The sequence below is a fragment of the Salvelinus namaycush genome, chromosome 39 (genome assembly GCF_016432855.1).
Source record: "Salvelinus namaycush isolate Seneca chromosome 39, SaNama_1.0, whole genome shotgun sequence".
Classification (NCBI taxonomy): Eukaryota; Metazoa; Chordata; class Actinopteri; order Salmoniformes; family Salmonidae; genus Salvelinus; species Salvelinus namaycush.
In genome coordinates, this window is record NC_052345.1 from 15,631,614 (window position 1) to 15,648,842 (window position 17,229).

Consider the following 17,229-nt stretch of genomic DNA (forward strand, 5'->3'; position numbering starts at 1 on the left):
TGTCTATCTTTGTCTCTGATTGGGGATCATATATAAGTTGTCCTTTTTCTTTTGGGTTTTGTGGGTAGTTGTTTTCTGTTTAGTGTCTGCACCTGACAGGACTGTTTTCTCCTCTTTGTTATTTTGTTCGAGTGTTTTGAGTAATACATTTATCATGAACACTTACCACGCTGCGCTTTGGTCCAATTCTTCCCATGACGATCGTGACAGTATGTAAATATAAATGTACGTTCTGCCAATGTTGATGTGTGTTAAATTGAGGGGTTGATATTGAGTGATAGGACCAATTTAAATCGCTGAGCAATGTCATTGTAAATTTGGGTTGGATAATTAATTGGGTTTTGATTATGATTTGGAAACTGAATGATTTTTAAAACTGATGGATTGGTGAATGGGGAGAGTGAAACTGATCCTAATCTATTTGACTTATTTCCATTACCAAATGATGTTTTTGATAGTGATACTACTCAGGAACTATAGCAGGTGTGGTGTTAATAGCACATAGAGACTATTGGAGTTGCCTTATAAGTAGTGGAACCATGATGCTTGACTTGGGTCATGTTCATTAGGCACGAACGGAATACATTTGACTTAAACCAGGAGTCGACCTGGATTTGTCCAACAACATATGCTAATTTTAGTTTCTGGGGTGGAAATAGTTATTTAAGTTATAGTTATTTCCACCATGCTGATCCATTGGAGTGTGATGGATAAGTAAAGCTTATTTTAATCAAAACTCCATTGTTGCATGAACTCCATTATGTTAATATAAATGTACGTTCTGCGAATGTTGATGTGTTAAATTGAGGGTTTTTTGACTTTGAGCGATAGGACCAATTTAAATCAACCTGAAGGGGTTGTATCTTGGCTATAAAATACCTTTTTACTTTTGTCTCGGGGCTCTCAACGAATAATCTGAGGGTGATTCGTCGACCAGCCATCATTAACGTGGAGCACTCAATCGATTCACTTTATATATGTGTGTGTTGTATTGACCTGCTCCCTTATTAATAAGTGAATAAAGATCTAGTTTAAGTATAACTCTGACTTGTGTGATAAGTGTGTCTCTCCTCATTTGATAGTAAAGAAATTAAACACCACAAAGCCACCTTACCTTCCCCTAGCGTGACTGCAGCCAGCTAGCCGGCCAGGCAACCACTATAACTTCACGAGCCTGAAGCCAGCCATTAAGCTGCCCCAGCGCTGCCCTCCTCAGCAGTAGTTCCACTCTGTCATAGCGTGCCATACCTGTCTGCTCTTTCCATTTAAGCCCCATGTGTGTGGACTCTGCGGGGCACTGAAATTCTGAACAATGGCATCCAGAGGCGCTGGTTTCATACCTTTCTCCAAATCTGTGGCTAAGAGGGAAGTCATTATCGGGTGAGTGAAGGTGTTTGTGTGTGTGTGTGTGTGTGTGTCAGAAGTCAAGGCAGCTGTAGCGTTGGTGAAAGGTGGCTGGCTGATAAAAATCTGTAAAAAGCTGTTGTTAATTTGAGCGTCAAGGTTCCGAAGGAGGGGGAGAGAGAGAGAGAGAGACACAGAGGGAGATATGGAGGGAGAGAGGAGGGAAAGAAAATAATCCAGGCATTTTGTTTCTGCTAACTCATACACTTTAACCAGACAGAATGTTGCTTTGCGCTTGAGGGTTCTCCCTCGTTTGCGAGCTAGGTTCAGAAGGTGCACCACACGCACACACACACTCACTGATTAATGTGACAGTGATGTTATTTCAGAGTCTGCAACAAAGTTGCCGCAGTTTTGCAAACCTTTAATATGCCAAGAGAAAAAACACAAATCTCACAAATGGGTATTTTTAATATGATATTTTCTACCGCAGTCACAAACAAGTAATCATCAATTCTACAGTAAGCTGCTTTCCCAAAAGTCTGCAAATGAGTTCCCTGTCATCGCAAAAGAATACAGCTGTTGTAGAAACTAGAAATAGCATTGCAAGTGAGGCAATAACAGCTGATTTTTCATGTGTGCATTTATTGAAGTTAGCTAACTCCTCCATTTTGTATCCTGACTCAGTGTGTAGGGGAGGTGTGTATATACAGTGCATTTGGAATGTATTCAGAACCCTTAACCTTTTCCACATTTTGTTACGTTTCAGCTTCATTCTAAAATTGATCAAATATCCCCCCCATTAATCTACACACAATACCCCATAATAACAAAGCAAAAACTGGTTTTATACGTTTTTAAAAAATTTATTTATAAAAAAAAAATGAAACAGAAATACCTTATTTACATATGTATACAGACCCTTTGCTATGAGACTCGAAATTGAGCTCAGGTGCATCCTGTTTCCATTGATCACCCTTGTGATGTTTCTACAACTTGATTGGAGTCCACCTGTGGTGAATACAATTGATTGGACATGATTTGGAAAGGGACACACCTGTCTATATAAAGTCCCACAGTTGACAATGCATGTCAGAGCAAAACCAAGCCATGAGGTCGAAGGAATTGTCCGTAGAGCTCCGAGACAGGATTGTGTCGAGGCACAGATCTGGGGAAGGGTACCAAAAAATGTCTGCAGCATTGAAGGTCCCCAAGAACACAGTGGCCTCCATCATTCTTAAATGGAAGAAGTTTGGAACCACCCAGACTCTTCCTAGAGCTGGCCGCCCGGCCAAACTGAGCAATCAGGGGAGAAGGGTGGTCACCAAGAACCAGATGGTGACTCTGACAAAGCTCCAGAATTCCTCTGTGGAGATGGGGGAACCTTCCAGAAGGACAACCAACTCTGCAGGACTCCACCAATCAGGCCTTTATGGTAGAGTGGCCAGACGGAAGCCACTCCTCAGTAAAAGACACATAACAGCCCGCTTGGAGTTTTCCTAAAGGACTCTCAGACCATGAGAAACAAGATTCTTTGGACTGATGAAACCAAGATTGAACTCTTTGGCCTGAATGCCAAGCATCGCATCTGATACCTGGCACCATCCCTACAGTGAAGCATGGAGGTGGCAGCGACGCTCCCCATCCAACCTGACAGTGCTTGACAGGATCTGTAGAGAAGAATGGGAGATACACCCCAAATACAGGTGTGCCAAGCATGTAGCATCACACCCAAGAAGACTAGAGGCTGTAATTACTGCCGATGTAAATGTGTTATCCGTTTTTTTTTTGTAAATTTGCACAAAAAAAAATAAAACCCGTTTTTACTTTGTCATTATGGGGTATTGTGTTGTGATGCGGAACATTTGTTTTTAATCCATTTTAGAATAAGGCTGTAACGTAACAAAATGTGAAAAGAGTCAAGGGGTCTGAATACTTTCCGAATGCACTGTATGTAATAGCAATGTTCAGTGAGGGGTCGAATCAGAGAGGAGGTGAACCAGGGTCTGAGGAGTCTCAACTCACTGTAGGGAACACGTTAATGAATGGAGGATGGAGAAAGTGTGGAAGAGTGAAACGGCTAAAGAAAATCGGAGAGAAAGGGAGGGAGCGAGTGAGCAAAAGAAAGAGCGATGACACCAGATTAACGAAGACACACTGAGTGAACAAAATGGCGAGCTTTATTTACATTAAATCCCCAAATACTTATATAACAATAAGACCATGGTCCTTAAAATGGTTGGAAAGGAAGTGATTTACAATAGAGAAACAGCCTATGGCTGTTGATTGTTCCTGCTGCCTTCCTCTAAACGTGTCCTCTGCCTTTAAATATTAACACGGAGGACCGAAAGCAATGTTTTCTAATAATGAGGTTTTCTTAGGGAGAAATGGAGATGTGTTCACCCCAGACATGTTCTAAGTCCCATTTAGAGATGAGAGATGAGGCTGGGCGTCTGGAAGGAATAGGGATGGTAGTGAACATATGTTGCAGTGTGTGGGTGTCCGTCGCTGCACGCATTTAACCCATTTGTGCCATTTGTGTTTGGGCACACGTGTTTTTGGAGTGTGTGACTCATGCATCAGTGTGTGCCTGGGACATGGGTATGACGATGGGAGGACACCCTCGCTGGAGAGGAAAACAAGACTGAGAAAGATAAACTAGAGAGAGAGTGGGGAGCCTAATTCCAATCATGGCATGTGTGTCTGTGCGTACATAGTGCAAGTGTATGCAGTGTGTGTGTGAGAGAGATTAATGGTCTGCGGGCTGCCCGGTTGCGTCCGAACCCCGCGCAGAGAAAGACAACACAGCTAAATGGTTTAGACTGAGACGGGCCCAGGGGGGGAGAGGGGAATGGCGGGACAGAGGAGAGGACATCTAGACAACAGAGGGGTGTGAGTAATGGAAGTGTATGTATCAGATTAACAGGGAATCATCCAGCCCCCAGGTCAGCCACCACCACCTCAGACACACACAGCCCAGAGCCTAGACCCTATAGGCAGAGGCGGAGCTAAAAGGCACCAATGATCGTAAACATATACATGTATTTGTACATAGGGCTTCACAAGCCATCTTGGTCACATTAGAGGAATGGGGTTGTGGGAATTGTCAACGTCTGGTCAGACTAATGTGACAAAACGAGGACCAGAACATCAGAACACCAGCATTACCTAACCCCCAATGCACCTGATGCCATCACTCCCCATTGCAGAATGAGGTCACAGGGGACTCGATCTGCTGACCTGTATCTTTCTCCATGGAGATGGTAGACCACCAGGTGGTGGTGACAGAGGTGCATATAATTGGGCTGAACCCCAAACCACACTGACCAAGAGAAAGAGAGAGAGAGGCCTAACAGGGCATGAAATGCCTTCGACAAATCCGCTGTCACTCAATCTATCTCCCTCCCCCACTGAATCTCTCTGAATTGTCCTTTCTCTCTTTCTCGCTCCACTCTCCCAGCTTCTCTAGCGTCCTCCCGTACGGCTCACTGGGCTTTCTCTCTCTTTCACCTGACTGCCTTCCTTCATTGGACAGTCTCTGTCTAACAACTCTCTACGGAGTCACTGAGATAATGTCTTTGTTACAGTAAGCCTTCAGCCAATACTGTCAACCCAGATAAGTGCAAACTCACATCGGTCTTGAATATCAGGAGTTGATTGTATAAGTGATGTAAGTTCACAGGGTTTACCAGGGAAATCAAACATCTCCCAAATGATCCGAGGGAATATCTAAGGAGAATATCGAGCATCTGCAACGCGTCTTAAACTACTGCTGACTTATACAGGAGATTTAAAGTAGAAATAGAGAGGGGAGACAGGCAACGTGAAGAATAGGGGAAAAGACTTCTCTGAATAATGTTCTACTTAATATAGGACTGGAAAGTGAATGAACAGACCCAGTGGATGAGAGAAGAGAGGTCCTTCCTCCAATCTGATTGTGAATAAAGGAGGTAGAAAATGAGCGCCTCACCCTCTTCTGTACTACCTCTCTTTTCATGACCAACAGCTGCCCAAAGGGACCTACAGTTGAAGTCGTAAGTTTACATACACTTAGGTTGGAGTCATTAAAAGTCGTTTTTCAACCACTCCACAAATTTCTTGTTAACCAACTATAGTTTTGGCAAGTCGGTTAGGACATTACTTTGTGCATGACACAAGTAATTTTTCCAACAATTGTTTACAGACAGATTATTTCACTTATAATTCACTGTATCACAATTCCAGTGGGTCAGAAGTTTACATACACTAAGTTGACTGTGCATTTAAACAGCTCAGAAAATTCCAGAAAATTATGTCATGGCTTTAGAAGCTTCCGATAGGCTAATTGACATAATTTGAGTCAATTGGTGGTGTACCTGTGGATGTATTTCAAGGCCTACCTTCAAACTCAGTGCCTCTTTGCTTGACATCATGGGAAAATCAAAAGAAATCAGCCAAGACCTCAAAGAAATTATTGTAGACCTCCACAACTCTGGTTCATCCTTGGGATTCCAAACACATGAAGGTACCACGTTCATCTGTACAAACAATAGTATGCAAGTATAAACACCATGGGACCACGTAGCCGTCATACCTCAGGAAGGAGACGCGTTCTGTCTCCTAGAGATGAACGTACTTTGGTGCGAAAAGTGCAAATCAATCCCAGAACAACAGCAAAGGACCTTGTGAAGATGCTGGAGGAAACGGGTACAAAAGTATCTATATCTACAGTAAAACGAGTCCTATATTGACATAACCTGAAAGGCCGCTCAGCAAGGAAGAAGCCACTGCTACAAAACCTCTGGTCTGATGAAACAAAAATATAACTGTTTGGCCATAATGATCATCGTTATGTTTGGAGGAAAAAGGGGGACGCTTGCAAGCTGAAGAACACCATCCCAACAGTGAAGCACGGGGGTGGCAGCATCATGTTGTGGGGTGCTTTGCTGCAGGAAGGACTGGTGCATTTCACAAAATAGATGGCATCATGAGGGAGGAAAATTATGTGGATATATTGAAGCAACATCTCAAGACATCAGTCAGGAAGTTAAAGTTTAGTTACAAATGGGTCTTCCAAATGAACAATGACCCCAAGCATACTTCCAATGTTGTGGCAAAATGGCTTAAGGACAACAAAGTCAAGGTATTGGAGTGGCCATCACAAAGCCCTGACCTCAATCTCATAGAAAATTTGTGGGCAGAACTGAAAAAGCGTGTGCGAGCAAGGAGGCCTACAAACCTGACTCAGTTACACCAGCTCTGTCAGGAGGAATGGGCAAAAATTCACCCAACGTATTGTGGTAAGCTTGTGGAAGGCTACCCGAAACGTTTGACCCAAGTTAAACAATTTAAAGGCAATGCTACCAAATATTAATTGAGTGTATGTAAACGTCCGACACACTGGGAATGTGATGAAAGAAATAAAAGCTGAAATAAATAATTCTCTACTGTTATTCCGATTTCATATTCTTAAAATAAAGTGGTGATCCTAACTGACCTAAAACAGGGATTTTTTACTAGGATTAAATGTCAGGAATTGTGAAAAACTGAGTTTAAAAGTATTTGGCTAAGGTAATCTTCCGACTTCAACTGTATAAAGCCTTCTTTTCACAGATTGAACCACATGCAGTATGAGTTACAAAACACCGAGTTACAAAACACTGAGTTACAAAACAAAATATGTATGCATCAACAACCATATAATATGTATATAGTATTTATGTGGGCTACCATGAAGACACACCTATGTAATATGAGATTTCGTTTAGAGAGGGGTTATGATGCAGTGTTGTCATCTAATATAAAGACCTCACCCTTTTCCCTCCATACCCAGACACTTATACACTACATGACCAAAAGTATGTGGACACCTGCTTGTCGAACATCTCATTTCAAAATCATGGGCATTAATATGGAGTTGCTATAACAGCATTCACACTTCTGGGAAGGCTTTCCACTAGATGTTGGAACATTGCTGCGGAGACTTGCTTCTATTCAGCCACAATAGCATTAGTGAGCTCGGGCACCGATGTTGATTAAGTCTGGCTCGCAGTCGGTATTCCAATTCATCCCAAAGGTGTTAGATGGGGTTGAGGTCAAGGCTCTGTGCAGGCCAGTCATTGTCTTCCACACCAATCTCAGCAAACCATTTCTGTATGGACCTCGCTTTGTGCATGGGGGCATTGTCATGCTGAAACAGGAAAGGGCATTCCCCAAACAGTTGCCACAAAGTTGGAAGTACAGAATTGTCTAGAATGTCATTGTATGCTGTAGCGTTAAGATTTCCCCGGGTCTAGCACGAACCATGAAAAACAGCCCCAGACCATTATTCCTCCTCCACCAAAATGTACAATTGGCACAACCATTGGGGCAGGTAGCGTTCTCCTGGCATCCACCTAACCTAGATTAGTCCGTCGGACTGCCAGATGGTGAAGCATGATTCATCACTCCAGAGAACGCATTTCCACTGCTCCAGATTCCAATGGCGGGAGTTTTACACCACTCCACCCGACGCTTGGCATTGCACATGGAGATTTTAGGCTTATGTGCAGCTGATCGGCCATGGAAACCATTTCATGAAACTTCCGACGAACAGTTGTTGTGCTGACGTTGCTTCCAGAGGCAGTTTGGAACTCAGTAGTGCGTGTTGCAACCGAAGACAGACAATTTTTCAGCACTCGACGGTCAGCACTTGGCGGTCCCGTTCTGTGAGCTTGTGTTGCCTACCACTTCACGGCTGAGTGGTTGTTGCTCCTAGACGTTTCCACTTCACAATAACAGCACTTATAGCTGACCGGGGCAGCTCTAGCAGGGCAGAAATTTGCCGAACTGACTTGTTGGAAAGGTGGCATCATATGACGGTGCTTCGTTGAAAGTCACTGAGCTCTTCAGTAAGGCCGTTCTACTGCCAATGTTTGTCTATGGAGATTGCATGGCTGTGTGCTCAATTTTAAACACCTGTCAGCAACAGGTATGTCTGAAATAGCCGAATCCACAATTTTGAAGTGGATTGTATATATGTAAATGAGATGTATACGATGGACAGCAGTCCTTTCCAGTCGTGCTGGTAATAAAATAACAGGTTAACAGGCTAACAGTGAAACGCTTACTTACTTCCCAACGATGCAGAGAGAAAAATATTAAAATAATAACACGAGGAATAAATACACAATGAGTAATGATAACTTGGCTATATACACGGGGTACCAGTACGGAGTTGATGTGCAGGGGTACAAGGTAATTGAGGTAGATATGTACATATAGGTAGAGGTACAGTGAATAGGCAACAGGATAGATAATAAGCAGTAACAGCAGTGTATGTGATGAGCCAAAAGAGTTGATGCAAAAAGGGGTCAAATGCAAGTAGTCCGGGTAGCTATTTAGCAGTCTAATGGTTCCAAACTTGCCGTGCGGTAGCAGAGAGGTCAGTCTATGACTTGGGTGGCTGGAGTCTTTGACAATTGTTGTTGTAATACACCTGGGCTGTGGTCTATCTAATTGTCTGTAAATTAGCCATCATCTCCATTATGTAATTCTGTTATAGGCCCATAGAGGAGAATGCAGACTCAGCAGAATAGACAGGCATGGGCTATATTCAATGCGTGTGTGTGTGTGTACACAGTAGCTACCACAACCAGAATAATGGATATTAGTAGAAGACTGGACCCTGCTGTGATTCCACATTCATAGCTGTAACAACACAATGGACAACAGATAGGATTATATGAGGTTTCTTTGTTCACAGTAAATACAATCAAAACCCACACACACCCACTGTTGCTGAATCATTGATATAGTACCTCTCCCTATAGGCTCTCCCTTCCACTCATTCATCTATCAATCCTAATAGAATCATCTATCCATCCATCTACCTCATTGACAGACAGGAGCTGTGGGGATCTGGCAAACCTTCAAGCCTTCTTTATGTGGGCTGTTATCCTATATAGTGTACATTGTTGAACTGTGCTGATTTCAAAACCAGATGATGTGCTCAATGTAATAGAATCTAATCTGTTAAATCTGTATCTGAAAGGCAAATTATTTGGCGAGTATTCCGTCTGCCTCGTTGTTTTCTCTGCCACATTTGATTACTGACAAAAGCGCTGATTGCAATTCGTCAGCAGAAAAACAGAGAGATACGAGCGAAAAAAAACAACATTTCAGACGAGCTTCTGTGATAAGTGGCTTCGGTTTTCTTCTGAAATAAAAGAAAAATAAATAAACAAGAAAAGCTGTTGAAAACAATGCCTTGGGATGTTTGTGACTTGGCGGCGAAACGAAACATTTTTCATGACGTCGTGTCGCACTTGGCTGCCAACAAATCTATACTTACTCTTCAAACAGAAAGTCTGCCATCTTTAAGTGGCACGCTTTTCTGTGTCCTCACTTAGGCAGAGAGAGAGCTACAGCAAACGTGTGAAGGGGGAAACACCTTTAAAATTAACCCATATTAATAAATGACGACCCGTCACGCTCTCTTGTCCTGACATTGAGAGTGTTATCTTCTTCTTCTTCGTAATATCAACCTCTTGTATGTCCTAATTCTTTTGTCCAGTGATGTGTTGAACAAAGAATGATCGATAGAACAATTTCTGTTCATCAAAGCCAAATCTAAAGACAGACCGATAGAGGGGGAATAACAAAAAATAATTGCGCTTCCTCCAGTGACAGCTAAATTGCTTGTAATATCACATCTGTCGAATCCAAAAGGCCAATGTTCTTTGTCCTGTTGAAAGCAGGGGGTCATGGGAAATAGGGGGTAGCTGCGGAGTTTCAAGTCAACAATGGTGAGCTGGGTTACAGCAAACAACCTTGTTCGATAGCACTTGAAGCGAGAGAGGTGGAGAATGTAACAAAAGATAGAGACAGAGAGAGAAAGACAGAGAGAGCGAGAGATAGAGGTGTAAACAGACAGAGAGGAGACACTATATGAAAGAGAGAACAAAAGAGACAGACAGAGAAGAGGAGGATATACACGGAGGTAGAGAGAGGAACAAAGTGAAGGTTTGGAAAGGAGAAGTAGAGAAAGAGACAGACAGAGAGTGGGATTGAGTGGGACACGTCACTTAGTCAGAAGCTCACAAAACAGTGGAATTGGCTAACCCAACAAACCATGACTCAGCTGCAAACATCTCCTTATATCAAAGAAGCTGGAAAAAAATTACTCCAAGACAACTCAATTCATAATCCCCAACACAGGTTTGGCGGCCAACCACACTACCCAATCCATCTCCATATGACTAACCCTGGCTGGCGGTGTTTGACTATCTCTTGTGATTTACAGTCTTTAGCCCTGCTTTTAGTAGCCAAACACTGGACACCGGCCCCGGAGTGTCTTAACCAATGAGACAGATTTATGTCTGGTCCGCCCGGAGACCGCACGGTGACGGCGACTACTGTATCCGTCAGCACAAAAAGGGGATATTTGAAGAGGTGCTGACTGGACGAGGGTAGCGGAAATAGACACAACATTACACCATTGACTGGAGAGGAGGTCGATGATGATCGATGGGGTCACTAAATAACTCAATAAGAAGACTGCAGGGCTGTGTCCCAATCCAAAGGCAGCTGCCTGCCGCCTACCTGCCTCCAAAGGCAACTAACTTAGTAGGTAGCACTTTCCCAGTAGGTACTGAAACTGCCAATCTGGACGGTATTTGGAAGGCAGCATCATGTGACAACGCATTTGCATTCCACCGAGCGCGAGACGTTTGCTAGCAATTCAGTGAACAACTATCCCAAAATGGAAATATCTGACACGAATAACAAGTAGACAAGTAACAGAATTGATCTCCTCAGTACCTGTCCATGAGTTAAATTGACATCGACCAGAATAACTATCCTGCGGTATAGGGTTCTCCTCTCGCGTATTGCTTGGTCTGTAGCTCCATCTTCGTGGACAGCAAAGCAAGCTTGCATGATACAGGATACGATTTTTTGAGATGGCTAAATAAGATATTTTACTGACTGTTTAAGTGTGATAAAATATCAAAAACAGCGGTGTTTCACCGTGAAACTAATCTTGCATTACAGCTGCTAAAGTATTTTCTATGAGTAGGCTGACGTTGTGATTAAGTCATACAACTATTACACCTGCGCTTCTTATTAAAAGACACTGATGTTCAGGATAACATGGTTTTATATTCGTTGATAACTATTATTGAAAGGTGTTATGATGCAATCTAACTAGATAAGAGGGCCTTGGCTACCTTCATCCTAATGTGAGCTAGATGCATTGGATACAAATACTGCCGTGATAAAAGATAACATGTCCAATGTAATTATATAAATGCATATCAAACAGGAATATATATTCAATGAAATGAATACAGCATTGCAGTATTATTGATGTCTTTCTCTCTCCTTGCAAGGGGATTGGACAGATGAACAACAGGCACCAGATGAACAACAGGCACCAGATGCCCAAGTCTCAAAAGCAGAAACATGTGGAGACATCAACTTGTCCTTTTGAATAAATGTTTAACATTTGTATAGTATTTTTCTGTGTCTGTGCATTAGTCCTTAAAGCACAGTCCATTCTACAAAATAGGTCATTCCCAAGTGAGGGAAATCTCAAGGAGATTAACCTCCAACATTCATAAACTTGTTCTTTACGAGGGCAAATTTAGTCGTTTTATACACAGGACTTTGCACGTTTTTGTCCCAGCCCTTTACTAATACTTAACTTCAACTAATCGTGGTCTAAATTTAAGATTTGCCCACAGTGCAATCCCGTGGGACAGAAAAGTACATGTTTTAGAATGAGATTCGTAGGTTACAATGTCCTGAGAAATCTGCACGATAAACAATAACGTGGGTGAATCTATTTCTATCTAACATTGTGATGTTGCACACCCCTTAATAAAATCCTGGGATATGGTGATTATCCTGGTGGCTGGGAGGTTCCCAACAAATGATTTACATCTGCAGGGTGTCAGGGTGAGAGCTGGAACAAGCAAGAGACAAGGGGGGCGAAATGAACCTCACTGCTCAAATGTCAGTGCTGGTTCAAGTCACTGAAGCCACAACTTCCTTTATTCATGTTTAATCCTTTTGTTAACAGTTTTGCATATACTGTTTTATCTTGATCAGTTGTTTACAGTAAGAGTAGAATAACTTAGCCTCTAATTTTAACTAGTAACAACAAACCCAAATTGTGCAACACAATAGGAGAAGGGAAAGTGACAAGAGAATGTTAGCTAACGTTAATGTTACGTAAACAGACACTACATGCAGCTAGCTAGCAAGCAAGCTTGCTAAACAGACTCATCAACAGAATGCACAAATAACTTGGCTGGCTAGCAAGCATAGAATGAACAGAACACAGCTGGTTGCATTTCCTACATTTTTCATCAGATGTTGTAAAAGAGCATAACATGTCTGACCTCCAAACGGGTCAGGCAGGACTGTTTTCTCCTGTCAAGCCAATGCAATGGAGTAATACGTGATCAGGTGACCACTTTAGTCCCCAGAAACACATTTGCTACAGTACATGATTTTAGCTGGCTAGCAAGTTCACCAATTCATTGATTTAAAAACTGTCTGTGGCTTCACAATTGACACATTGTTGAATCTACGATTAGGCCTAGTTAGTTTAGTTGTGCATCTCTAAACAGCCGATAAGCAGGATGAGAACTATTAACGTTAGCTAGCTATCACGTATGATGTGTTAGCTAGCTAGCTAGCTTGGCAACGGGCTGATAAACAACAGTTACTCAACATTTGAATTGAAAATTCATATGAAAGTAATTTGTTGAACATAATATTGTGAATAAATAAACGTTATACTTACATTTCGCAAAGTTATTCCTTATTGTTCTGGAACATCTTCTCCCAAGCGGGACTGTCCACCATTATTTGAATTTAATTTTCGGTGCGCCAAAAGGGGTTATGGGATAACCTCCCCAGCGATGGACACATGGGATGCTGCCTTCAAAATCGCCCAATGAAAGCACCTTAGAAAGCAGCATTTGAAGAAGGTACCTTGGGATTGGGACATACCAATTTTGACATCCTGCCTAGAAAGCTGCCTCAAAAGGCAGCATCCTTGTCGATTGAGACACAGCCCAGGTCTGAGGTTCTGATGGGCTGATGTATTGGGTTAACTGGGGTGGTAGAGCAGGTACAGTTGAAGTCGGAAGTTTACATACATCTTAGCCAAATACATTTAAACTCAGTTTTTTACAATTCCTGACATTTAATCCAAGTACAAATTCCCTGTTTTAGGTCAATTAGGATCACCACTTTATTTTAAGAATGTGAAATGTCAGAATAATAGTTCTTTCATCACATGGGTCAGAAGTTTACATACACTCATATAGTATTTGGTAGCATTGCCTTTAAATTGTTTAACTTGGGTCAAACATTTTGGGTAGCCTTCCACAAACTTCCCACAATAAGTTGGGTGAATTTTGGCCCATTCCTCCTGACAGAGCTGGTGTAACCGAGTAAGGTTTGTAGTCCTCCTTGCTCGCACACGCTTTTTCAGTTCTGCCCACAAATTTTCTATGGGATTGAGGTCAGGGCTTTGTGATGGCCACTCCAATACCTTGACTTTGTCGTCCTTAAGCCATCTTGCCACAACATTGGAAGTATGTTTGGGGTCAATGTCCATTTGGAAGACCCATTTTCGACCAAGTTTTAAATTCCTGACTGATGTCTTGAGATGTTTCTTCAATATATCCACATAATTTTCCTCCCTCATGATGCCATCTATTTTGTGAAGTTCACCAGTCCCTCCTGCAGCAAAGCACCCCCACAACATGCTGCTGCCACCCCCATGCTTCACGGTTGGGATGGTGTTTTTCGGCTTGCAAGCCTCCCCCTTTTTCCTCCAAACATAACGATGATCATTATGGCCAAACAGTTCTATTTTTGTTTCGTCAGACCAGAGGACATTTCTCCAAATAGTACGATCTTTGTCCCCATGTGCAGTTGCAAACCGTAGTCTGGATTTTTTATGGCGGTTTTGGAGCAGTGGCTTTTTCCTTGCTGAGCGGCCTTTCAGGTTATGTCGATATAGGACTTGTTTTACTGTGGATATAGATACTTTTGTACCTGTTTCCTCCAGCATCTTCACAAGGTCCTTTGCTATTGTTCTGGGATTGATTTGCACTTTTCGCACCAAAGTACGTTCATCTCAAGTAGACAAAATGTGTCTCCTTCCTGAGCGGTATGACAGCTCCATGGTCCCATAGTGTTTATACCTTCGTACTACATTTTGTACAGTTGAACGTGGTACCTTCATGTGTTTGGAAATTGCTCCCAAGGATGAACCAGACTTGTGGAGGTCTACAATAATTTCTTTGAGGTCTTGGCTGATTTCTTTTGATTTTCCCATGATGTCAAGCAAAGAGGCACTGAGTTTGAAGGTATGACTTGAAGTACATCCACTCCAATTGACTCAAATGATGTCAATTATCCTATCAGAAGCTTCTAAAGCCATGACATCATTTTCTGGAATTTTCCAAGCTGTTTAAAGGCACAGTCAACTTAGTGTATGTAAACTTCTGACTAACTGGAATTGTGATATAGTGAGTTATAAGTGAAATAATCTGTCTGTAAACAATTGTTGTAAAAATTACTTGTGTCATGCACAAAGTAGATGTCCTAACCGACTTACCAGAACTATAGTTTGTTAACAAGAAATTTGTGGAGTGGTTGAAAAACAAGTTTTAATGACTCAACCCTAAATATATGTAAACTCCCGACTTCAACTGTATATTGATGTGGTTAAAAAGATATTGACTGTTTAAGGGGAATAGTGGCCCAGTGATAATATCACTTGCTCTCTACCTGAAAATTGGTCCTTTATCTAAAATACATTGCCTATAGAAAGTCTACAACCCTTTTAACTGTTTCCACATTTTGCTGCGTTAAAACGTAATCTAAAAAGGGATTCAATTATAATTTTTAACCTACAGATCTACACAACCTACTCTACGTTTTCAAAGTGAAAGAAAGTTATAGAAAACTTTTCTGACAGGGACTGGGGAGTTTGATCAAGAGAAATATGAAAGGAGCAAAGCCCAGGTAAAAAAGTTTGAGGAAATCCCACCTCAGTCTTCTGATAACCTAACCCTGGGATAGGGTTGTATTTTTCTGTGAGACAAGAGCTGTTGAGTGTTCCTGAGTGGTCTAGTCTCAGTCCTGACTTAAATCTGCTTGAAAAAAAATCTGAGACAAAGTTTAAATATCACTGTCCATCAATGATCCCCAAACAAATTAGCTGAGCCTGAGCAGTTTTGACAAAAACAATGGAAATATGTTGCCCTACGAGTTGTGCAAAGATGGTAGATCCTTAATGAAAATGATTCACAACTGTAATGGCTGCCAAAGGTGCTTCCACCAAGTATTAACTCAATGGGGTAGAGACTTATCCAATTATCATATTTCCGTTTTTTTTTTAGTTGGACAATTTTCTAGAACTTTCTTTCACTTTGAAATACATTTTTAGATCCAATTTTAAGGCAGCAAAATGGGAAAGTTCAAGGGCATGCAGACCTTCTAAGTGTTCCCATTGTAATTCTATGGATCAACATGAGCGACAAGTCAAAGTGATGAAATGGACAGCAATCAAATACAAACGAGCACTGTCTGTCCATTGATCACAAAGCGCTTTTTAACACCCTCACCTTGGAGGATCTGTAAGTCGCTTTGGATAAAAGCACATGCTAATTGCCCATACTGTGTGTATTGGCCAATAGCTGACTAAACAAAAATGCACAAAATGGCTGTGGTCAGATCAACGAAAACGCTTCCAATCCACCACACACTAAAACACCCAAACAAATTCAATCAATCAAAAGGTGATCGAATCAAGATACAGCCAAAACACAGTTTCCCATTAACATCGTTGTACCATTATAAGATGCTGACTCACCCCTGCAGTTCCTTAACAGACATGGAGATCTTGAGGTTGTGTCCCAGGACGTGGAGGGCTGTGAGGATGTCGGCCCACTGGACCATCTCCCCCAGGGGACCTCCCTTCAGAACCTTTGGGCTGAACACGTCCCCGGACTCCTCTGTCAGGAAGCCCACGTGCACCAGGATCTGGGAGGAAATAGACATGTTTATTCATATACTATTTTTATATCACTACTTTAAATAAAACAGAATTATAAAACCTGAGATAATACATAACGATAATGAATAAAAAAATAGGTGTAGGAGAGATCAGTGGTGAAGTCTACATGTTACAGATTGTGATGGCTCAGTTGGAGAATTTCTATAATGGTACACAATGTACACATCTCAACATCTGCATACACTACATTACATATCATCACGTTGCCCATCATGAACAGAGCTTCAGTTTTCATCAGAAGTCAAACATCCAACTTCAGCTATAATGCATGGTTTTATAAGTATCAGACATGAACACGTGTTCAATCTTCACAGTGTACTACACGTAGCCAGTCAGTCATTGCTGGCATACACAGAACAGACACTGAACGTTAGCATACACAGAACAGACACTGAACATCTGCATACATTAGATCAGTGTTCGCCAACTTCTCGAGTACCCCCAACAGCACACGTTGCTGTTGTAGCCCGGGACAAGCACACCTGGTTCAATTTTTCAACTAGTGATCAAGCCCGCAATGAGTTGAATCAGGTGAGTTTGTCTGGGGTTACAACAAACGTGTACTTTTGGTTACTTGAGAGAGAGAGCTTTAGTGATCAGCCATCCAACTAGCCTTAATAATACATTTGACATGGTTCTCTAAGTACCAGACATGAACACATGTTCATCCTCCTAGCAATTCTGAATAGCGGAGGTGCATAAAGATGGCAGCCCCCACGTACTTACCAGAAATGCCTTGTTTGCTAATTTGAATTTGAATTGACCACACCTCACAGGAAGCATAATTTGAATTGAATTTGAATTGACCACACCCCACAGGA

General features: G+C 41.9%; 1 pseudogene; it reads right to left on the reverse strand.

Moving 5' to 3' along the window:
• Positions 1–17,229, reverse strand: part of LOC120032727 — a 171,716-nt pseudogene that overhangs the window by 55,688 nt on the left and 98,799 nt on the right.